This window comes from Pleurodeles waltl, chromosome 4_2 (assembly GCF_031143425.1).
Source record: "Pleurodeles waltl isolate 20211129_DDA chromosome 4_2, aPleWal1.hap1.20221129, whole genome shotgun sequence".
Lineage (NCBI taxonomy): Eukaryota > Metazoa > Chordata > Amphibia > Caudata > Salamandridae > Pleurodeles > Pleurodeles waltl.
The window spans coordinates 142,122,457-142,147,846 of NC_090443.1; positions in this window are offsets into that span (position 1 = coordinate 142,122,457).

Sequence of the window (25,390 nt, forward strand, 5' to 3'; positions counted from 1 at the left end):
AGAGGAACCTGTCATCCGTATATAGAGATACTGTGTGGAGAGATCTATCCATGTATATTCCTCAGCTCCCAGCACGTTGGCGAAAGCATTGGTCCAAATGTCCTACTGCTAAGACGCACAGTAAGGGGGGGTAGGGGGCATCCTTGTCTAGTGCCTTGTGTTATTCGGTACGGGCCGAAATATAAGCACCAGTCCTGGCTCTGGCTGTGGGATTAGAATAAAGCAGTCTTACCAAGCGGATCTATATATATAGGGGGTATGCCGTAGGCAGAAAGGGCTGCTAACATTAAATCCCAGCTGAGGGAGTTACTAAGGCCTGTTTAATGTCTAAGGAGAGGCAGCCAGCATATATTTAGGGAGGTGTTTCTCAGGGCACAAAGCCACACTGGTCAGCATGTAATAAGCGTAGAAGCGAGGGAAGTAATCAGCCTCCCAGTACTTTACTAAGGATCTTATATTTGGTGTTCAAAAGTGAGACAGGCCCATAGGAGGATATGTCTGTTGATTCCCTTCCTGGTTTTAGGAGGGAGGCCACTAAATGCCTCCCGGGTTGATTGAGGAAGCATACCTTTTTCTAATGAGTCGTATAATTTAATGAGGGGATAGAAGCACGGAGTACATGGAATAAAATTCCGCTGGTAGACTGTCTGTGCTGGATATTGTATTGGGGGCTAAATCCTTTATGACACCACGTAGCTCGCTTGTGGTTATGGGAGCCTCTAGTAGATGAAGTTACAGAGGTGTTACCTGGGGGAGTGTTAGTCGGGCAAGATAGGAAGATGTCCTTGTTTGGTCATTCACAGAGGGCTCTGTATATTGTGTAGAATATGCCTGGAATGCCGGGTTAATTTCTAACTGGGTGTATACTGGGCCATGGGTCAGGGTATTTATGTCGAGAATCGGGGTAGGTGACTGTGCAGTCTTGGTTAGATGGGCTAGGAGATTACCGGAACAATCCACCTCTGTATGCATTTTATTAAGATACTTTCTATGGTCAATGAGCCGTAGACTTTATAGTAGTTCTGCGTATGTTATACGTGCTTCTTGGAGTTGAGAAGCCTTGTCGGGATGATGTACGGCTTTGTGTTCTAAGGGGCCTAGTCTGCCCTCTACCTGTGTGAGGTTGCTTAAAATCTCACCTCTGACTCCCACAAGCGTCTTTATAGAGACTCCGCGTATTACCGCCTTAAAGGTCATTTCAAATTCAACGATTCAACTGAAGGTTGAATTCGATTTTCTCAGCAGTGACTGCTAGAGCCAGCCAGGCCAAATAATTGCTGTGTCCTCCTTGATTGAATATCTGTGCCATGCACACTGATCCACTCCATTTCAGTTTATTATTTACAATATGCAGTGTAAGTACGCTGCACACCAAATATCAATTATAAATATGTATTTTTTAAAGCAGTCCTCCTCTCCGTAAAATCTGTTGTATTCGTCTGGAAAGTAGAATTTGTCTTCAGACTCAGTGGGTCATCCGGAAAATAATCATTGACCAAACTTGCGATGTCTGACCAATAGCTCTTGTCATTCTCAGTTGTTTCAGAGCACCATATTCATTTGGGATGAAGTGTTTGTTAATTTTAATCATCACTAATCTCTCTTCATTTTGAGATTGGAGTGTGTTCATTCTGACTGTGATAACTTCAACAGCTGCACTGAAAACACACTCCAAAGAAACACTGGCTACCAGACATGCAAGATACTTTATTTCATGCTGAGCTCTGGCCACTGTGCCTTCTTGCCATACCAATAGATCAATGGATCTTGCTCCAGGGACACTTCTGTTGGGGCATCCAGATAGACTTAGACAACCAACTTCTGAATTGATGCTACCACTGCTGTACCTGTGCCGTTGTAATTGACTTACGTCCTGCTGAATTAAACCAGCCCATTGCAGAGGTTGGCTGTGAACTTGAAGTGGTTGTTGGTATGTGCTTTGGACTAGCTGGCAATGGTACTGGCTGCTGTTGCAGATACTGCAAGCCAACAGCATTGTACATCTGCCCCAGTGTTTTAATAGGCCTTAAGAAAAGTACAGAGGTCCTACTCTGGTCAACACACGAATTAGAAAACAAACGTGTAGGAGTCCATATTATACGTGAAAAGTACAGGCCTCAGTTTGAACATAATGGTCAATAAGGAACGCAGGGACAGAAAGGAGAATGAGGAGAGAGGCCAGGTGCAGGGTAAAGCAGTTACGATTCAGCCTAGCATACCACAGATAACTTAGAAGGATGCACACACACAAGGGAGAGTTTGAGCTACTTTCTGATAGCAGGAAAGGAGAAGGGTAAATCACGACAGACTTGAAAGGGACACAGTGTTAGATGTTTGTATTTCAAGGCTGGCAGAAGGGAGGTGACAGGCCGTAAAACTTTTGGAGTCTTGTAGACGTGTAGGGGGAACATATTGGTAGAGGTCACAGAGCAGGATCAAAGGTCAATGTTTATGTTAGATTTGACTTGAAAGGGACACAGTGTTAGATGTTTGTGTTTCAAGGCTGGCAGAAGGGAGGTGACAGGCCGTTAAACTTTTGGAGTCTTGTAGACGTGTAGGGGGAACATATTGGTAGAGGTCAGAGAGCAGGATCGAAGGTCAATGTGTATGTTAGATACTATGCATGTAGTAGATCTGCTAGGACAGTATTTTTGTAACAAGCAGTCAGATAACGCTTAAAGAAATATTGTTTTTGTTAATTGTAAGTGTTGTGAAGGAGGTGGGTTTCAAGCGCCCACTGAAGGTATAAAAAGCCCCGTGTGTAAGAGCTGAGTTGATTGTGGCTAAAGTTGCAGAACCGTGCTGTACTCCGGCTGTATTTTATTCTGTTTTATTTTGTTTACATAAATACTCAATTATTACTAGAATTGTGTCACTTCTTTATTAGTAATAGGAACTTCGATTACAGTGCTGAATCTGCATAATTCTTCTAGATTACTCACTTGACTAACGATCGAACTCTTATAAACTAAGACATTCATTTCAGCCAAGGGAATGAAAATGGCTAGCAATTTTTTGTATCATGGATCCAGTATTGTGCCACAGATGTAGTCTTTGGAGGACATAAATCTCTTTTGCAGCTTCTGATTAGTGTTGAAGCAAAGGACTATGCTATTCACCAAACAAGCTGCTTCTTCGCTGACACCGGTAAACGTATATTCCACCTTTCTCAACTGATCCTGTAGAAGAGGCAACAATGGGATTGCTTTGCTGATGGCACTGTCTTCCTTGCTGACTTCCTGTGTCATAATCTCAATAAGTAGCATTTGTATCAGGCACTCCAGTAGCCTCCTTTTGTCCACCTCTGTTGTCATGGCTTTGGCAGTTGCAGTACCCCTCCTTTGAATAACATAATCGTTGATAGACTTGTACTGCTCAAACAGGCGTCCCAGCATGTAGTAGTTAGAGTTCCAATGTGTCAGCACCTCCTGTACAAGGGCTTTTACAAGTAGTTTATTGGCATGCTAAAGGGTCCTCAGTTGCCTCCGGGCTTTGAATTAATGGCTGAAATGAGTGCATATTGTTTGGAACGTGACCAGTATGTTGCAAACTACTACTTTTTTTTTTAGAAAGTCCTCACAATTAGATTGGTGCTGTTCACCGGACTACAGCTGCTGGTTCTCATTCACCACCAGCAGCTATATTTTTAAGGTGGTCTTCCCACATGTGTGTTATTTCAAATGGGACTGTTGGTCTCAGGTACCATGGTACCCACTTGGCTTGCCATGGGAAATGTTCTTGTAGCAAACATAGCATATTGCAATGTTATCCTTGTGTGGGTTCAGTGTAAAGAAGTCCCAAGCTTCTTTACGCTCTTTATGCTTCTTTCTTATTGTGCCAAAGCCTGAAGAACTGGAGGGAGAGCTAGCTGGTTCTCAACCGTGTTATGCGTGGTGGTGGCCACGCTGGCTGAATGTTTTCTAGGGTCTTACAAATAGGGGAGCCTGTGGTGTTGGTAGAATCACATGCCTCTGAGCATATAAAATAGAGGTGATGTTTACGCCCCTCTGTGCCACCCTCCACACTGATCACTGGCTCGTCATCACCACCACCACCTTCTTTAAGGGAACCTTCCTTTTCCCTTGTATCTCAGACTGGGTTGAATCCAATCCATGTCCAGATCATCAGAAGTGGGGCGTAGAGAAGATTGGGAAGTACTCTTTTTTCCTTGCAGGAGATCGTGAAGCTGATAGGGAAAGAGTAGCATTCTCAATATTATCATGCTCAGCAAGAACCTCAATCTCCTATTCTGTTCCTACATTCAGAAAATCTGTTGCTGACTCCAACTCCTGTTGTCCATTTTCCTGAGAAGATTCAGGTTGTGGCTGAGACTATTCCATTTCAGATTCACTACTCCCCATTAGTGCAGTCATGGCAGTGCTGAGAGACATGACCTTAGGTTTAGGTTGTGCCATTAATGCTCGAGTCTCAGCTTCTTTCTTCCCAGAGGAGGATGCAGCAGGTATGTCCCGTTTCCTGAAATAGCAGGAAGGCTTGATGCCAGTGGTGGCAAGTGGCCTCTCCTTCTCTCCACTGGCCAATTTCACGTCAGGAACCTCCTTCTTTGGAGCTATCTTCTTAGCACTAGCAGTCAGCACTTAGCACTAAGAGCAGAAGCACTGAGCAGTGGAGGTGTCACTGTCAGCTGATTCCTTCACAGACTTATCTCAGTATTAGTATTGTGTGTGATGTCTTCTGCAGCACCTGCAAGCAAAGCAACAAAAAATAGGCAGAGAAACGTGGGGAATCAGAAGAATCTAGCAAATGTAAAACAAATGAAGTCGTCATCATCTCAAATGCTTAACAATAGTGTACCCATAACATACATTAACGAATTTGTCACAACAACACATAAATGGTTAATTTGTGTTCATACACAGCCATAGGACCCCTACAGGTGGCAGGGACAGTGGGTGCATTAAACAAATATAACAAAAACATTAAATAACTCCTTTCACCCTACAAGTGCCAATGTGGACTTTATTCGAGGCAAGCAAAAATAAAAACAAAATACATTAAATAATTGCTTGTGCCCCTCCAGGGTCCAAAGGGACTCTTTATGAAGCAGAGGGAAGCAGGCAAAAAATGAATTAAAAACAGCACTGTACTACAATCAGTCACAAGCACAAATAAGTACATCAGGAAAAAACAAAAATGGTGTAAGCCTCTTCTATCGATGTTCCTAAAAAATGGCTTTTGAAAGTGCAATAAAGGGATTCAAGCACACACTGCCTGCACAGAATGGTGGAAGCTAGCTCATCCACCACATGGCCATTAAAGGAGGCATGCAAAAGAAAAACTAAATGGCCTCCAAACACACTCACACTAACTGGCTCCACAAAAGGCTGGTTACCGCATGGCCAGCAAAAAAACCCCAAAAAACCACACACACACACACACACACGTACACAATAAGGCCACCACTGCATGGCCAGCACAGAAGAGGCACGGAGAGCAAAGAACATATGTATGTCTGTGGCAAACACACCCACTGGCAAAAATTGAAAGAAATACATCAAATAATTGCTGGTGCCCACAAGGCCACATGGGGAGTCTGCAAAAATAATACAAACAACAACACAGTGCTAAAATCAGCCTCAATCACAAATAAATATATCAGGAAAAAAACGAACAAAAATGTCATAGGCCTCTTTTATCAATGTTGCTAGAAAATAGATTTTTTTCAATAGAATAAAGGCATTGAAGCACACACTGGTTGCACAAAATGGTGGAGCCTAGGCCATCCACCGCATGGCCACTGAAAAAGACGGCATAAAAGACTGAGACAAAAGGGCCACCAAACACACAACACACACTAATTGGTTCCACAAAATGATGGTCACAGCATAACCATAAAAAAAGAAGGAATAGAGAACACAGACAAAATGGCCACTGTGACTACACACACACACGCGTGCCCTACACAAAATGGCAGCCACCCCATGTCCCGTAAAAAAAAAGAGGCATGAAAAACAAAGACGACAATTGCCTTGCCCTGGCTGGAGCACCTCCCCTCCTCAGAACAAACATCTTGTAGCACTGCAGGCAAGGGATTGCAAAGATATTATTTATCCAATGTGTCTGGGCCCACACATGCAACTATCTTTTACCCATCAACATAAACTCAGCAACGGCAAAAATGAAAAATACATTAATTTCAAAAATTCCCCCAAACACAATATCGACCATGTCACACTTATACAAACTCACAAAAAAATGGTTCGCAAAAAGAAGGTAACTGAGAACAAAGGAAGATGTCTAGCTCAAAGGGCCTGGATTTCAGGAGGCATCCAAGCCAGCAACAGACACATTCAGACAAAAATAAAATAACCTACTTTTTCCATTTATTTTGCATTTACTCCAAAGCCATCCACAACTCTCTAAATGTTTCTAAAAAGCATTTACAGCAGTGCAAATGTGAAATATGCATCAAAACTACACCCAAGCTCTGGTGCAGGACAGACTGTGCCCCAAAAAGTAAAACAACATCACAATAAAATGGTAAATAAATCATGCAAAATTCAAAGGACTCACACAAGAAAATTGAGAAAAAGTGCTGCATTGAACTTACTAGATGTCGCCCACAAATTTAACATTCCAATGGTGTTGCGACAGTAGGGATTGCAGACAAAGACAAAGAGTGATGCTTTCCCTACAAAATCTAAAGTGGCCAAGGTCTAGGCAAAGAAGAGGGAGGGTTCTTCAGGATAGGAAGAGAAATTTGCTATTGTATGTACAGTAACCTCACAGTATTTATAGCACTTCTTTTATATGTTGCATTTTGCTCTACAAAAACGTTTGGGAAATCAACTTGCAAATGCATTTTGAGTCGATTTTCTAGGCACTCAAGTAAAACATCTACTGAAAATGCAGACCAGCGACTGCTCACGTTAAAATACTGCTGCTCACGTTTGAAGTGACCATTGAACAGTTCTGATCAAGTTTGGTAAAAGACGAATGAAAGTGTTTGAGCTCTTGCATTGTTTCAGTGCTTCTCGTGGTCCGATTTTCCCCAGATAGGAGAATTGGTTATGCGATGTGGCGTTACAATCAGTAATTTCTGTCACAAGAGTAACGCAGAATTTCTCCAATTACTCAGAGTTATTTAAAATTATGCACAGACCTACAAAAAATGGAACCCGATTAGCACACCTGGCTAAGTTTTGCTTTGTCAAGTATGGCTCAGGGCTGACAAAGGGTCAAAAGAGAAGGATTTTTCCATTTTACCTTCCATTTTAATTTATGCTCTCCACTACAGCAAAAACTGCTCTGTGGAATTGCCCCAAACTTAGCAGTAATTTAGAACGTTGCTTAGTAAAGCCCCTTTACGAAGGTTGAAGTAAATCAGTTCAATAGTCTAGGAGTTGTTCGGGTTAGAAAAGGGCGGTTGGAGGACTTCAAATCGTTAAATTACAGGGATATGTTGATAGTTAATTTACAAATTCGAATCTGCAAAGAGAAATATTGTTTCCCTAAGGTAAATAACTTTTTCTAAAGGATGCTAACACCAAAACGTGCACCCTAAAAATGATGTGGCATATAAGGGTATGGGGAGAAACCTCTTACCCCTGAGAAGTGTGTGGAAGGTGTCTTGAGGCACAGACATTGCTCTCCCCCAAAAGACCCACATTACCCTTCTTATCAGATCCCCAGAGTCACTAATTCTACAAAAAAAAACTAAACAAAGAAAACCCACAGTGAGATTGTGCACTGTCAGAGCGGCAGACCCTGAAGCAGAGATCTGGCTCAAGACCAGGGTTCAAGTCCCGCTTCGGCAGGTCTTGGGCTCAATTCCCCTTGACCAGATAATTCTCGCCTCGGTGCCTAATCTAATTCATGGGTCCCACTCTGCAACTCTGGGCAATAGCTTGCTTAATCTCCACAACGGCCCCAACAGTGCTTGGATGCCTGGCTTCACCCTGGGGGTGCTCAGGAGTGGGTGCCTCACAGGGAAAAGCCAGGAGGGGTTCCATAGCGGTATGAGTACAGCGCCTTGAGACCCTAACGGGTGAGTAGTGCGCTATACAAGTGCTAATTTACATTTACTGTCAAAAGCTGTGCACAGTGAGCACTCAGGACTAGCGCACAGCCAAAGAGTAAAGCACAGATGGTTAAGATGGAAAGGGATACAGGACAAGGATATCACCCAGAGCAATCGAGCAAAGACCCTCAGTAGCTGGACTGGTTGGTATGGGGGCCATGGTTAGGTGGAGGGATTAGCTATAAGCTATTTAAGTCTATTTAGCTGGTCCAGTTTTTATACAATAAGCATCCAGCCGTTTGGGTTACAAGGCATACATCTAGGGCCGGATTACCAGTGTTTTAAGTTGCTGTCGTTAATAACACATTGATAAGCCTTATGCCAGTCTTTTAAAGTCACATATATAAATGGCGTGAATGTACAGTGCCATCCAAATGTGACATATAACTGTTATGCTGCTGGTGAGGGTCCCGTGCAAACTTACTGTGGCTTTACTAAAAGTTAAAAAAGCTGTTGGATTTAGCCAATTTAACATCAGGGGTGAGCGGTGAACTCTGCTCAGAGTCTGTGGAACTTTTCCTACTCTGCTTAGAGTGCAGAGTTCCAAAAAACTCCGGGTAGCAGAGCAGAGTTTTTTCCTCCCTTGTCAATGTTAAGTTAGCGAACGCAAGTGAGGAAAATCTTACTCCAGACTAGCTCCCAGTGAGATTTCTTAACGTAGGCCATCACGATTGGTTGCTACAGCTCACATTGAGGAAGCTGTCGCTCGAGTAGAAAATCTACTCGAGCAGAAGAAAAGAAGCAGCACCCTCTTGCATTGCCCGTGGTGCAGTTCGCACTGATTTTACAGTGCAGGACAAACACCCACGCAAAAAATCAGGGCAAATGACATGACCTAACACCAGTAGTGGCTCGCTGTGTTTAAGGGGGCGGGGCGGCGGGCACAGGTGGGAGGGGGAGCAGAAGGGGGTTGGGAAGAAAATATTTATAAAAAGAAACAAAAAAGAAAAGAAAAGAAGCTTACCTGAAAATCGCGCACGCTGCACAGCGTCCTGCTCCACTGCTGGCTGCAGGTAGGCACAGGCTTCCAGCCTGCCCTGTGGCCAATCCTGACGCTGCTCAAAGCAGCATCAGGATTGGCTGGGAGCCTGTGCAGGCTCTGTCCAGCCGAGCCCTCCGCGCATGTGTGTTTGGCCGGCCCGAGAAGGCCGGCCAAACACACATGCGCTCTGAGGGGGACACTCGTCACCCTGTGGCCCTGCTCCTTTACGAGGAAACGATAATAAACACAGTTTATTATTGTTTCCTTATATAGGTTTTGCAGCTGTCGCTGCTGGTGGGGGACGACGCTCCTCCGCCCACATGGAGGACCCACCATTGCCTAACACATACTGCCGCTTTTCGGAACTCCACGTGGCACATCAGAGTTTTTTGGTCACTTCGCAGAGTTACACTACGCGGAACTCCATGAACCCCACCCAGGCCTAATGTTTAGTGGTCATATCACAAGCACAGGGCGACTTAACGGCCATCTCAAAGTGACCAGGGGCAACATGGTGGCAAAACGAGCGAAAAATGGGAGATGGACCACTCAAAATGATGCACACTCTCACAGCTGTCATTAAAGGTTCAGATGTCAGTCACACACAGCGTTTTTTAAGACTTTTATGCTGCCTTTTGCTAATTGGCACCGATACAATGCCTTGTAAAGTTGGTCCACAGGGCACGTCAGCTTTTATTGACCTGAGAGTTTAAAAGCTATCCGGAAAAAATAGAGCCTTGACATCTTTTGTTGTTCAGTCACTTATGGGCGTCAGGGAGAAGATTATAATCAAACTGGTCTAAGACAGTCTTGAATAGGGTTCTTAGAGTTTGGGTCGAAAAGGGGTGGAAATGATATACAGTACTGGGAAAATACACGAGAAAGACAGCCTAGCTGATCACTATTTTGGTGCTGGCAGCAGATAAGAAAAAATCAGGGAGGGTTGTCCCATGTGCTGTGACCCTTTCTAGCAGGTGAAAATAGATTGGGTGCTATTTTGCAGGTCAACCATATGTATGACATGGTGTTGCGAAGACGGCCACTTGGATTGTGTAGTGATGCAGGGCATTTCTACACATTTTTCTGGCAAGTTTAGAGTTTTAGCTGGTACACAGTTGTCAAGAGTGACCTTCAATAAAAAAAGGAAAGTTGTAGGGACTGATGAAGTGTAACTGAGGAAGGGTTGCAAGGCAGAGGCCAGTTCAGAAGAGATGTCAGAATGGATGTAATAAGGATGGAGGACTCAAGCACCGCTAGTGGTGGAAGAGAAGGTAAAGGAGAAAAGATTGGAAAAACGAGCAAATTAGTTGATCCCTTGGACAGAGACGAGTGCAGGAAGTGACAGTGAATATGGGAGATGAATCTGGTGTCAGGTGTGCCTCATAGATAGATGAGCATGGACAGGAAATGCCCAAAGATCTTGTCAGGTAGAAAGTGTACAGTGCGACAAAGAGGTGAAGGGGCATTGTCAGATTCCAGCATGTGGAAGAGGAATAAGAATGAGTGGCAAGAAGCATAACCGAGCACTATTGGAATATTATCAATCAGAAGGAAAAGGAAGTAGAGGAGTCAAATCCTTTCCCGCAGGTTATGATACGTGCAGTTAAGGAGTATTCGTAGGGCAGGTAATGTTACACTGTTTTTGTCTGATAGTAAATTTGCAGGTGAGACACAGATGATCGCGCTTATGTGAATCAATGGCAGACAAATGTTCCATCAGATAGGTGTTTCAAAGGGTTTTCCTGGATATAAATAAGTATGTATGGTATGATGAGGATGTGAATATGAATATTATTCACAAAGACACTTTTTGTTGGTAAGAGGGGAATATTCTATTTCGGAAGGCAAAGGGGATACAGAAAAAAACAATGTATGAAGTACAATCCTGGGACAGGCCTACCAGATACTAGAAATACCAGTTAGCGATCCTGCTGGGCCCTGAGCACTTCTTTGAGATCACAAAAATAGCAGTACGAACTCTCCTTGAGTAAAATTATGTTTTGTTAATTAAATACACAAATCAGAAAAGCCTGCAGAATTTTATTATTGAGACATAGCCGGTTTTTGCAGCCAGAAAACTTTCAATGCTGGTGCGTGATTTCAATGTGCCGTGGTTGAGAAAATGCGGAGGACAAAGTGGCGTAACTTTATGGTAACTCTTAGTCCGAGCAGTGACGTCATAAGGGTGTCATGGCCCATGGTAAAAGGAAGGAGAATGGGTCTCCAACCTTTAGTTAAAAAGTAAAAGACAGGCAATCTCAATGTCTGGCCAAAGACACTAGGCCACTCTTCCATCAAGACGACACTCAGGCGCATTTGTTTAAAAGGGATGGGAAATAGACAATTAATCTGTTGCAGGAATCGAATACTCAACCATGAAATGTTGATACTCATCCGTGTTCCAAATAAGTTTTGAGGTATTTTTTCAAATTTACATTGCCTTCTTAACTACGAGCATTAAGGATTTCAGATTTTGACTAGAGGAAGCTACCGACATGTCAATGATGGGGATGGGATTGCTTCATATTCTTCTAGAATGCGTTCAGTTATTGCTTACAGTTTGAAACAATCACCAATTGAGGATAATAGTTTTGGTATATATTTTTATTGCAAAGTGACTACAGGATGTTGCTCATGTGACATTTCGGGTTAAGAGCAACAAGAGATTAGTGACTTGGTAGGTGAAACATAATTCCTTCACTCTGAATCTCAGATTTTTCTACTGTGTGCTTCACCACTGCGTGCAGTGTCCACAACTCACGGTGCATCACTGTTTATGTTTTTATTAACTAACATTATATTTGTATATCCTATGCAATGAACAGTATGAGGTGTTCCCAATACTTTCTGTTGACGTCTTTTCAGTCGCGGCTCGCAGCAAGCAGAAGTGGTGGGGCGGTGCGCGGGGGAATTAAAATTAAATTAAAAATAATTTTAAAAAAACATCTTAACACCGCGCACTGATCCACTCCTCCGTCTCCTCGCTACAGACACAGGCTCCCAGCCTGCCCTGCGGCCAATCCTGATGCTGCTCAGAGCAGCATCAGGATTGGCTGGGAGCTCCCAGGCAGACTGGTAGCCTGTGCAGGCTCTCTCCAGCCTGGCAACTGTGTTACTGGGCTGGAGAGAGCCTACTGCACATGTGTGTTCGGTAGGCCAGAGGCGGCCGGCCAAACATACATGCGCAGTGAGGGGGAGTGCTGTGTACTTCCTCTCACTGCTTGTCACCCCGTGGACTGCCCCTTTAAAAGAAAACGATAATAAACTACGTTAATTGTCGTTTGCTTTTAAAGGTTTTGCAGCGGCTGCTGCTGGCAGGGGTGGGCGACGCTCCTCCACCCTAATGGAGGAACCACCCCTCCAACTTTGGATGCTTTTTAATTTCGTCACAGGTGAATTTACCGTCCTGAAAAAACACCAAGTGCTTCATATGTTTCTTGTGTGTGTGTGACTCACACCACTTGACAACTTTAGTATAGATTAAGACCACAGTAAGGAATGAGCAAGGACGTTCCAGTCCTGAACAAAGCCATTGACCCAAAGTGGCATTTTTTAACGGCTGAAACATGTTAAGAGAACTTCAGGAATGGTAGGGTGAGAAGCACCTTGTGATCATCCATCTTGTAATGTTTTTAATCCTGTCACAGGAAACCAATAATAAACTAAATGAGTATACTTTGAGGACAGTTTTTATTCTAAAGTCCAGATCCCATAATATAATCTTGAGCTCCACAGGAGTAACTGAGCTGCATTAGAATGCACAAAGGGTGTTGAAGTATGCCTCGATCAGTGAGTGAGGGTTTTACTTCAAAGAGTGGGACCTTGACAGCATATGGGAACACATTTCAGTTCATCATCAATCCTGGGGTGTGATATGTAAACGGACTCCACTGGCATAGGCTCCAATGGCAGGGAATTGAGGTTGGTGGGCGATGGATGGCGCCCATCCAACTTGCAGGTCCGGAAGACCGCCAGTTCAGTATTCCACCTGCTGGCGCTATTATGAGTTTCCTGCTGGGGCAGTGGGAAGAAACAGTGTTTCCGCCCACTGGCCCAGCAGGAAACTACCCACAACATTGACGGCAACTCGTAATAGAGCCGGCGGCAATATTGCGCTTTTCACTGTCTTTAAATCAGGCAGTGAAAAGCGCAACGGGGCTGCCTGTGGGAGACCCTGCACTCCCCATGCCAAGTGCATGGCAGTACAGGGCCCCATGGGGCCCCCGGATCCCTGTTGTCGCCAGCCTCTGCATGGTGGTGGAACTGCCATGCAAAAGATGGCCGACACAGGGGTCATAATCCAGAGGGCAGCACTGCTAGCAGCGCTGCCCTGGTGGATTCAGACCGCCGGCCCTGCCAAGCTGTCAGCCTTTGCAAATGTGGTTATACCGGCTGTCCGACCATGACACTTTTGCCACGGTCATAACATGCAGGCTGGACCGCCACATTGGCTGCGGTCCGAGCGCCACCGCGAGTCTGGTGGTCCTAGGAATGCCAGACTCATAATGAGGGCTTAAGTCTTTCTGCTGTCAGCAAACACTCCCATCAAAACTAGGTTACACGTGAAAGACAAAACAATTTACCTAGCTGGTGAGTGGTTTAAGGTCTTTGTTAGCGCACAATGACAAAAGCCCATCCATTTGATGCTGTAGTATGGTTTAGACTATGACTTTCTGTAAATGCCTGAAGGTCCTCAAGGTTTCTTGGGAGAGACTTGGGTGTATCACGTTAGCACTACAGGAATGGTCAATTGAGAAGTGCATACATTTTCTGTGAATGCATTTTTAACATATCAGTTTAAATCTGGTGCATCTGATTACCAATGTACAGTATATTCTATGCTAATCAATTTCCTTGAGTGATTCCAGTATGTCTCCTTCAGAGGCCCCTACGATATTATCCAATTTTATCGCATTAGTTGACGGCATAACCTTTATATGCTGATATTTATTTTAGTCCTTCCACCAGTTGTAATAAGGTTTGGTTAATTTTGTGTACTTCCAGCTGATCTGTTGCCTGTAGTCTCACTTAAGTGAGGAAACTGACATTGTCTATGGACTGCTTATTGCAGAAGTCAGTAAAATTCTGTATTCGGCCCCCTTCACTGATGTGCTCCAGGACACATGGTCTCCTCTCTTCAGATGGTTGTAACATAAAGTTGTTTACCAGTGCTTAATTTGTCAATAAAAATGTGCCAGTGCCCAAAGCTCGCCTCTCAAACACGGGTCTACTGCAATTAAATGTGCGAACACTGAATACTGTGGAAGCATAATCCTGAAGCCATCTCGGGCCTCCTAAATCCATTTATAGCAACTCCCTGCCCCTTCAGCTCACTTGTGCAGCTTTCTGCTTTCTTCTTTTGTGACGCTTTTTAGTTTTCTCTTCCTCCGTCTTTCCCATGTGTGTCTTTTGCTCGCAGTAAATGCTTGAGGCACAAAAATAAGTGCAGGCCCCCAAAAATAAGTCCCAGTGCTTTTCACTGGAAAGAATAAGCACAAATTAAGCACTGCCGGTTACACAAGCAAACACCGCCATTTTCCAGAATTCAGATTGTAAAATATACATATAGATGTGTCCCTCCTAAGTTAGTTGCTCCCAACCAGATCTTGCGTGTTGTCTCTATTTTTTTAGATAAGCTCCTGAGTTTTGTTTATTAGAGACAAAGGCCCTCATTACTAGTGTGGAGGTCTTACTGCCGCAGACCCGGCGGTAAAGACCACTGCATTACGAGACTGGCGGTTTGGCTGAAGCCAAACCGTCACAACGCCGTCAGCACTGCCATTGCGGTCGGACTGCCAGGCCGGAGGTGAGCACCTCCGGCCCAGTGGCAGCCGTGAGACCGCTGGCAGTATTACGACTCAGCAAACTGCCAGGCTTTCCGTGGCTGTCACCCCACCACGAACAACCCTGGCGGTAATGCACCTGGTGACAGAAATCCCCATTCCTGTCACCGGCACACGCACCCGCACATGTCCACACACCTGAAAATACCCCCACCCATCCACACACTTGCAGTCACGCCCACCCATCCACACACTTCCAGACACCCCCCCACCCATCCAAACACTTGCAGACACACACCCCCAGCCATCCACACACTTGTGACACCCCCCCCATCCACACACTTGTAGACAAATGCCCCCACTCTTGCAGGCACCACCCCAACCTCACGCATACATCCAGACACCCCCACTCCCTCGCACACAGACATGCACCCCACTCGTCAACACACCTTCATACACGCATCTCCACTCATCAACACACTTATGCACACACCTCCACTCACCAACACACTCCCTGACATACATCCCCACTTGCTTGCAGGTACCCACACAAACACTACTACTCGCACGCATCCAAATACACACACCTACTCACTTGCACCCCGACACACCCCCTCCCCTCCGCTTCCATTCAAACACACACCCTCCATGCACACATATATACACTCACGCACAACCATACCACTACAAATACACATACACCCACACCACCACACACGTGCACACAACACCCCACCACCGTCCCCCCACCCTTTCAGACGGTCCACCTACCTGTCTCGGCGAGGCGGTCATACGGGAGAGGATTGACCTCGGTATTTTCCACCAGTAGCATCGCACTACCGTTCAGGAAACCGCTGTGCCGTATCACGTATTGTAATATGGCGGGCAGAGTCCTGTTGGCGTGGTGGTAGAAAACGCCTCTCTTCTGCCATCAGCCAGGCCAACGGTGTCAGATTTTTTCTGTAAATGAGCAGAAATCCGAATTAAGTCATAATATGGCGGTCTGTTGAAAAGACCACCGAAGTCGTAATGAGGGCCAAAGTCTCTAACATAAACAGTTGTACTAGGTGTCATATCAGATCACATGCTCATGTTGCACACTCTGGAGATAGAATGGTACCACATATAGCAACTCGGATGGTTAATAATAACTACAGAAATCAGGGGCATGTATTCCTCCACCAACCCAAGGCTGCCTCAGCGTTGAGAAGGCTACAAATAATGCCTGCATTACAAAACAGTTCAATCAGAACCATAGGTTGGCATAGACTTTCTGGTATGAGCAGACCACATAACACCCAAGAGGTAAGAATAATTGTTCTCAATGCAGTGCGACCCATCACTAATGTAGGGAATTTTAGCCATCCCTTTATTGACCTAATAGCCACTAATATTTGGGTTACATTTTTATAGGTTATGATTGACATATATACTCAAACATTTTAATAGGGTAGCCCATCCATAATGGTATAAGAGTAGGGTAGAAATTTCTATAATTGGAAGGGTATACAAAATGAATTTAGTTAAATCCAGTTTGACCCCAGACATTGATTCCATCTCCTACAGAGTGCTGTATATTTCACACAAAGAACCGGCTGGCTCCCAGCTGAAGTGCAGTACAACTTCGGCATATAATGATTTTACATCTGATTTGTTTCGATTAATATTTTGTCACCTAGGCTTCTCCCTCTCCCTTCCACCACTAACTGTGCCAGTGGTGCCACAGCAAGTGCAAATAACAGCAGCGATAGGGAGAAATCCTGGCCCATGCCACTGAAATGCTCCCACATCCTAGATACTTGACCCATTTGTTTTTACTCTCACAGATACACCCTTGTGAAGTAACGCCGCCCATTGTAAAATACATTGCCTAGGTCATATTTGTACAATGTCTCAAATATAAATTGCCTGTTGACATCGTCAAAGGCCTTGTTGCCACCTAAACTGTCCAGTGCACAAAGTACGTATGTACCTTGTAAATATTCAGTTATCAATAATGGTCATAGGTTTGTGTTGGTGCCACAATCTCAAATTAAACCTGATTGAACATCACCCACTAGGCCACTTATTACTTTTGGTAAGCAGTTTTCTTATACTTTCCCTAGTTTGTTAGCAACATTTATCATTGAAAGTGGCCTAATTTGGGTCACATAGGGAGACACAGACACAGTACTGGTCTTTAACCAGACCACCACCGCCACCTCTCTCAATGTGTATGGTGGGAGTAGTTCTTTGAGCGCTTGTAGGAGGCTGGACTGGCTTGTAGTGAGTACCAAGGGGTACTTGCACCTTGCACCAGGCCCAGTTATCCCTTATTAGTGTATAGGGTGTCTAGCAGCTTAGGCTGATAGATAATGGTAGCTTAGCAGAGCAGCTTAGGCTGAACTAGGAGACGTGTGAAGCTACTACAGTACCACTTAGTGTCATATGCACAATATCATAAGAAAACACAATACACAGTTATACTAAAAATAAAGGTACTTTATTTTTATGACAATATGCCAAAGTATCTTAGAGTGTACCCTCAGTGAGAGGATAGGAAATATACACAAGATATATATACACAATAGCAAAAATATGCAGTATAGTCTTAGAAAACAGTGCAAACAATGTATAATTACAATAGGATGCAATGGGGAAACATATGGATAGGGGCAACACAAACCATATACTCCAAAAGTGGAATGTGAACCACGAATGGACCCCAAACCTATGTGACCTTGTAGAGGGTCGCTGGGACTATTAGAAAATAGTGAGAGTTAGAAAAATAACCCTCCCCAAGACCCTGAAAAGTGAGTGCAAAGTGCACCAAAGTTCCCCTAAGGACAAAATAGTCGTGTTAGAGGGAAAATGCAAGGAAAACACAAATCAGCAATGCAACAACGATGGATTCCTGTCTGAAGGTACCTGTGGAACAAGGGGACCAAGTCCAAAAGTCACAAGCAGCTCGGAGATGGGCAGATGCCCAAGAAATGCCAGCGGTTGGTGCAAAGAAGCTCTTACTAGGCTGAAGAACTGTGAATACTGCAGGAACGACAAGGGCTAGAGACTTCCCCTTTGGAGGATGGATCCCCCACGCCTTGGAGAGTCGTGCAGAAGTGTTTTCCCGCCGGATGGACGCCAACAAGCCTTGCTACACGCAAATCGTGCGTTTGGCGTTTTTGGACGCTGCTGGGGCCCAGGAGGGACCAGGAGGTCGCAAATTGGACCTGCAGAGAGAGGGGACGTCGAGCAAGACAAAGAGCCCTCACTGAAGCAGGTAGCACCCGGAGAAGTGCCAGAAACAGGCACTACGAGGATGCGTGAAACGGTGCTCGCCGAAGTTGCACAAAGGAGTCCCACGTCGCCGGAGACCAACTTAGAAAGTCGTGCAATGCAGGTTAGAGTGCCGTGGACCCAGGCTTGGTTGTGCACGAAGGATTTCCGCCGGAAGTGCACAGGGGCCGGAGAAGCTTGCAAAGTCGCGGTTCCCAGCAATGCAGCCCAGCGAGGTGAGGCAAGGACTTACCTCCACCAAACTTGGGCTGAAGAGTCACTGGACTGTGGGGGTCACTTGGACGGTGTCGCTGGATTCGAGGGACCTCGCTCGTCGTGCTGAGAGGAGACCCAAGGGACCGGAGATGCAGCTTTTTGGTGCCTGCGGTTGCAGGGGGAAGATTCCGTCGACCCACGGGAGATTTCTTCGGAGCTTCTGGTGCAGAGAGGAGGCAGACTACCCCCACAGCATGCACAAGCAGGAAAACAGTCGAGAAGGCGGCAGGATCAGCGTTACAGAGTTGCAGTAGTCGTCTTTGCTACTATGTTGCAGGTTTGCAGGCTTCCAGCGCGGTCAGCGGTCGATTCCTTATCAGAAGGTGAAGAGGGAGATGCAGAGGAACTCGGCTGAGCTCATGCATTCGTTATCTAAAGTTTCCCCAGAGACAGAGACCCTAAATAGCCAGAAAAGAGGGTTTGGCTACCTAGGAGAGAGGAAAGGCTACTAACACCTGAAGGAGCCTATCACAAGGAGTCTCTGACGTCACCTGGTGGCACTGGCCACTCAGAGCAGTCCAGTGTGCCAGCAGCACCTCTGTTTCCAAGATGGCAGAGGTCTGGAGCACACTGGAGGAGCTCTGGACACCTCCCAGGGGAGGTGCAGGTCAGGGGAGTGGTCACTCCCCTTTCCTTTGTCCAGTTTCGCGCCAGAGCAGGGGCTAAGGGGTCCCTGAACCGGTGTAGACTGGCTTATGCAGAATTGGGCACCTCTGTGCCCAACAAAGCATTTCCAGAGGCTGGGGGAGGCTACTCCTCCCCTGCCTTCACACCATTTTCCAAAGGGAGAGGGTGTCACACCCTCTCTCAGAGGAAGTTCTTTGTTCTGCCATCCTGGGCCAGGCCTGGCTGGACCCCAGGAGGGCAGATGCCTGTCTGAGGGGTTGGCAGCAGCAGCAGCTGCAGAGAAACCCCAGGAAGGGCAGTGTGGCAGTACCAGGGTCTGTGCTACAGACCACTGGGATTATGGAATTGTACCAACAATGCCAGGATGGCATAGAGGGGGCAATTCCATGATCATAGACATGTTACATGGCCATATTCGGAGTTACCATGGTGAAGCTACATATAGGTAGTGACCTATATGTAGTGCACGCGTGTAATGGTGTCCCCGCACTCACAAAGTTCAGTGAATTGGCTCTGAACAATGTGGGGGCACCTTGGCTAGTGCCAGGGTGCCCTCACACTAAGTAACTTTGCACCTAACCTTTACCAGGTAAAGGTTAGACATATAGGTGACTTATAAGTTACTTAAGTGCAGTGTAAAATGGCTGTGAAATAACGTGGACGTTATTTCACTCAGGCTGCAGTGGCAGGCCTGTGTAAGAATTGTCAGAGCTCCCTATGGGTGGCAAAAGAAATGCTGCAGCCCATAGGGATCTCCTGGAACCCCAATACCCTGGGTACCTCAGTACCATATACTAGGGGATTATAAGGGTGTTCCAGTAAGCCAATGTAAATTGGTAAAAATGGTCACTAGCCTGTCAGTGACAATTTGGAAAGAAATGAGAGAGCATAACCACTGAGGTTCTGATTAGCAGAGCCTCAGTGAGACAGTTAGTCACTACACAGGTAACACATACAGGCACACTTATGAGCACTGGGGCCCTGGGTTACCAGGGTCCCAGTGACACATACAACTAAAACAACATATATACAGTGAAAAATGGGGGTAACATGCCAGGCAAGATGGTACTTTCCTACACAACCCCCCCCCAAACGAAGGACAATAAGACTAGCCATTACCTGATGAGTCTTCATTGTCTAAGTGGAAATATCTGGAGAGTCCATCTGCATTGGAGTGGCTACTCCCAGGTCTATGTTCCACTGTATAGTCCATTCCCTGTAGGGATATGGACCACCTCAACAATTTAGGATTTTCACCTTTCATTTGTTTTAGCCAAAGTAGAGGTTTGTGGTCTGTCTGAACAATGAAGTGAGTGCCAAACAGGTATGGCCTCAACTTCTTCAGAGCCCAGACCACAGCAAAGGCCTCCCTCTCAATGGCAGACCAACGCTTTTCTCTAGGGGTCAACCTTCTACTAATAAAAGCAACAGGTTGATCCTGGCCCTCAGAATTAAGTTGTGATAGGACTGCCCCTACTCCTAATTCAGATGCATCAGTTTGGACATAGAATTTTTTAGAGTAACAAGGGCTTTTCAGGACAGGTGCAGAGCACATGGCCTGCTTCAGCTCCTCAAAAGCTTTCTGACAGTTTGCTGTCCATAATACCTTTTTAGGCATTTTCTTGGATGTGAGGTCATTAAGAGGGGCTGCAATGGAGCCATAGTTCTTAATGAACCTCCTGTAATACCCAGTGAGGCCTAGGAAGGCTCTCACCTGAGTCTGAGTGGTAGGGGGAATCCAATCAATAATAGTTTGGATTTTCCCCTGAAGTGGTGCAATCTGTTCCCCACCAACAAGGTGTCCCAGATAAACCACTTTACCCTGCCCTATCTGGCACTTTGAAGCCTTGATAGTGAGGCCTGCCTTTTGCAGGGCCTCCAAAACTTTCCAAAGGTGGACCAGGTGATCATCCCAGCTGGAGCTAAAGACAGCTATATCATCCAAATATGCTGCACTGAAAGCTTCCAGCCCTTGCAGGACTGTGTTCACCAACCTCTGAAAAGTGGCAGGTGCATTTTTCAAACCAAAAGGCATTACAGTAAACTGGTAATGTCCTCCAATGGTAGAAAATGCAGTCTTAGGTTTAGCATCTTCTGACATTTTGATCTGCCAATACCCTGCAGTCAAATCAAAAGTGCTTAGATACTTGGCAGATGCCAGTGTATCTATTAGCTCATCTGCCCTGGGTATAGGGTGAGCATCTGTTTTGGTTACCAAGTTGAGACCTCTATAGTCTACACAAAACCTCATTTCCTTCTTTCCATCTTTAGAATTGGGTTTTGGTACCAGTACCACAGGAGAAGCCCATGGACTGTCAGAGTGCTCAACCACTCCTAGTTCCAACATCTTCTGAACTTCTTGCTTTATGCAGTCCCTGACATGGTCAGGCTGCCTATAGATCTTACTTTTGACAGGTAAACTGTCTCCAGTATCTATAGTGTGCTCACACCAAGAAGTGGTGCCTGGCACAATGGAGAAGAGTTCTGAAAATTGTCCTAGGAGATTTATGCAATTATCTTTCTGTTCAGCAGTAAGACAATCAGCCAAAACTACCCCTTCCACAAGAGCATCTTGTTCTGTGGAAGAGAAGAGATCAGGTAGAGGATCACTGTCTTCTTCCTGTCCCTCATCTGTTGCCATGAGCAGGGTGAGATCAGCCCTGTCATAGTAGGGTTTCAGGCGGTTGACATGGAGCACCCTAAGGGGACTCCTGGCAGTGCCTAAGTCAACCAAGTAGGTGACTTCACCCTTCTTTTCAACAATTGTGTGTGGACCACTCCATTTATCTTGGAGTGCTCTTGGGGCCACAGGCTCCAAGACCCACACTTTCTGCCCTGGTTGGTACTGAACCAAAACAGCCTTCTGATCATGCCATTGCTTCTGGAGCTCTTGGCTGGCCTGAAGGTTTTTACTGGCCTTTTTCATGTACTCAGCCATCCTTGATCTGAGGCCAAGTACATAGTCCACAATATCCTGCTTAGGAGCTTTTAAAGGTTGTTCCCAACCCTCCTTTACAAGTGTGAGTGGACCCCTAACAGGGTGTCCAAAAAGAAGTTCAAAGGGGCTGAAGCCCACTCCTTTCTGGGGTACCTCCCTGTAGGCAAAAAGGAGGCATGGTAGAAGGATATCCCATCTCCTGCGGAGTTTTTCAGGGAGTCCCATAATCATGCCTTTGAGAGTTTTATTAAATCTCTCCACCAGTCCATTTGTTTGTGGATGATAGGGTGTTGTGAACTTGTAAGTTACACCACACTCCTTCCACATGGCCTTTAAGTATGCAGACATGAAATTGCTTCCTCTGTCTGATACTACTTCCTTTGGGAAGCCCACCCTGGAAAATATTCCCAGGAGGGCCTTTGCCACTGCAGGAGCTGTAGTGGTCCTTAAAGGAATAGCTTCAGGATATCTTGTGGCATGGTCCACTACCACCAAGATAAACCTATTGCCTGAAGCAGTAGGAGGGTCAAGGGGGCCAACTATGTCAACCCCTACCCTTTCAAAGGGAACCCCAACCACAGGCAGTGGGATAAGGGGTGCCTTTGGAGTGCCACCTGTCTTGCCACTGGCTTGACAGGTTTCACAGGACTTACAAAAATCTTTTGTGTCCTCAGACATCCTAGGCCAATGAAACAGTGGTACCAATCTGTCCCAAGTTTTCATTTGACCCAGGTGCCCAGCTAAGGGAATGTCATGTGCCAGTGTTAGGAGGAACTTTCTGTACTCCTGAGGAATCACTAATCTCCTGGCAGCTCCAGGTTTAGGATCCCTTTGCTCAGTGTACAAGAGGTTGTCCTCCCAGTAAACTCTGTGTGAGTCACTGACATCCCCATTAGCCTGTTTGACAGCTTGCTGTCTGAGACCCTCTAATGTGGGACAGGTTTGCTGTGCCACACTCAGCTCCTCTCTGGCAGGCCCCCCTTCACCCAAAAGCTCAGCAGTGTCTGCTTCCAGCTCCTCTGGTGTAGGTTCTGCACAGGGAGGGAATTCTTCTTCCTCAGAAGTAGAATCCACTGTAGAGGGAGGGATAGTAGGAAGTGGTTTGCTTCTACTAGCCCTAGCTTTAGGGAGCACTTGGTCCATTGTTCCAGGATCCAAGCTTCCCTGTCCTTTTTGCTTTTTGGCCTGAGCCCTTGTCAAAGCAAAAATATGCCCTGGGATGCCCAGCATTGCTGCATGGGCCTCCAACTCCACATCTGACCAAGCTGATGTCTCCAAATCGTTCCCTAATAGACAGTCTACAGGTAAATCTGAAGCTACCACAACTTTCTTTGGACCAGATACCCCCCCCCAGTTGAGATTTACAACAGCCATGGGGTGGCTTTGTGTTATGTTGTGAGCATCGGTTACTTGGTACTGGTGTCCAAGTATGTGTTGTTCAGGGTGCACCAGTTTCTCAATCACCATTGTGACACTGGCACCTGTGTCCCTGTAGGCCTGGACCTCAACACCATTTATTAGGGTTAGTTGCTTGTACTTTTCCAAGTTATGGGGGCAAGCAACCAAAGTGGCTAAGTCAATAGCCCCTTCAGAGACTAAAGTAGCCTCTGTGGTCTCCCTAATCAGACCAACCCCAACTAAATTACCAAAAGTGAGCCCAGCTACTCCCTTGGATTGGCTATTAGTAGGTTTGCTCCCACCACCACTGCTATTAGTAGGGACACTAGGTGTAGCAGTAGGGGTTGTAGTGGTAGGAGCTGTGGTGCCTTTCTTTGGACAACTGGGATCTGTTGTCCAATGGCCTTTTATCTTACATAAATAGCACCATGGTTTCCTTTCCTTGTTCTGATTAGAGGAAGGTTTGGGCCCACCACCCCCACCAGAGTGTTTTTGTGGGCCTGATGAAGACTCATTTTTAGATTTGTCCCCACCCTTGTCAGAAGACTTACCATCCTTCTTTTTGTTGCCATCTTTGTCACCCCCTGTATGAACTTTTCTGTTCACTCTTGTTCTGACCCATTTGTCTGCCTTCTTTCCCAATTCTTGGGGAGAGGTCAGATCAGAGTCCACCAAGTACTGGTGCAACAAATCAGACACACAATTATTAAGAATATGCTCTCTCAGGATTAAGTTATACAGGCTGTCATAATCAGTAACTTTACTGCCATGTAACCACCCCTCCAAGGCCTTCACTGCCTGGTCAATGAAATCAACCCAGTCTTGTGAAGACTCCTTTTTGGTATCTCTGAACTTGATCCTGTACTGTTCAGTGGTTAAGCCATAACCATCCAGGAGTGCATTCTTAAGAACTTGGAAATTGTTAGCATCATTTTCTTTTACAGTAAGGAGCCTATCCCTACCTTTTCCAGTAAATGATAGCCATAGGATAGCAGCCCACTGCCTTTGAGGGACATCCTGTACAGCACAGGCCCTCTCAAGTGCAGCAAACCACTTGTTAATGTCATCCCCCTCCTTGTAAGGGGGAACTATCTTATGCAGATTCCTGGAATCATGCTCTTTTGCAGGATGACTATGGGGAATACTGCTGCTGCCACCATGGGTATCTAAACCCATCTTCTGTCTTTCCCTCTCTATTTCTAAAGACTGTCTATCCAAATCCAGCTGTTGCTTCTTGAGCTTCAGTCTGGTTTGCTCCACTCTCAATCTATTGAGCTCCCTTTCTAGCAATCTGTCATCAGGGTGGGTGGGAGGGACATTTCTAGATACAGAGGTATGATGGGAATGAACAGGAGACCTGTCCCTTACAGAGGGCACCCTAACAGCTTGGCTACCAGTATAATGTGAGAGCACATCATCAGTATGATGTGATTCAACCTCTGTACCAACTATGCTAGACTGTCTAGTAATGGGCAGGCTGAGAAGTTTCTTTCCTGAACCTTTTCCTGGGGGAGTCCCTGGATCAGATTGAGAACCATTAGCTACTTTTTCTACAGATTGGGCACTTATGGCCTTATCTTGTACTCTAAGCATATTAATTAACAGTTCTAAAGAAGGATTCTTCCCTACACTCAAACCTCTCTCTATGCAGAGACTCCTTGCTCCTTTCCAGCTAAGGTGATCATATGCAAGTTTGGACAGTTCAACTTTTTGGCCTGTGCCAGACATTTTTTAGAGAGAGTAAAAGTGATAGACAAAGAGAAAAAAGTTTTCAGAACTTTTTGCAAAGACAGAAAAAAAACTTTTTAAACTTTTAAGAACTTTTTGAAAGTTTAGAAGTACTTTTCAGCACTTAGAAAAGAGTGAAAAGAGGAAATGCAAAACTTTTTGGCTATGTGTATATACACTGACCTTGTTTTGTATATTTTTCTCTTATGAAAAGTACAATGACAAGAGTGGTAAGTAGTCTCAAAGCACTTATCCCACCACTGCACAACCAATGTAGGAGGCTGGACTGGCTTGTAGTGAGTACCAAGGGGTACTTGCACCTTGCACCAGGCCCAGTTATCCCTTATTAGTGTATAGGGTGT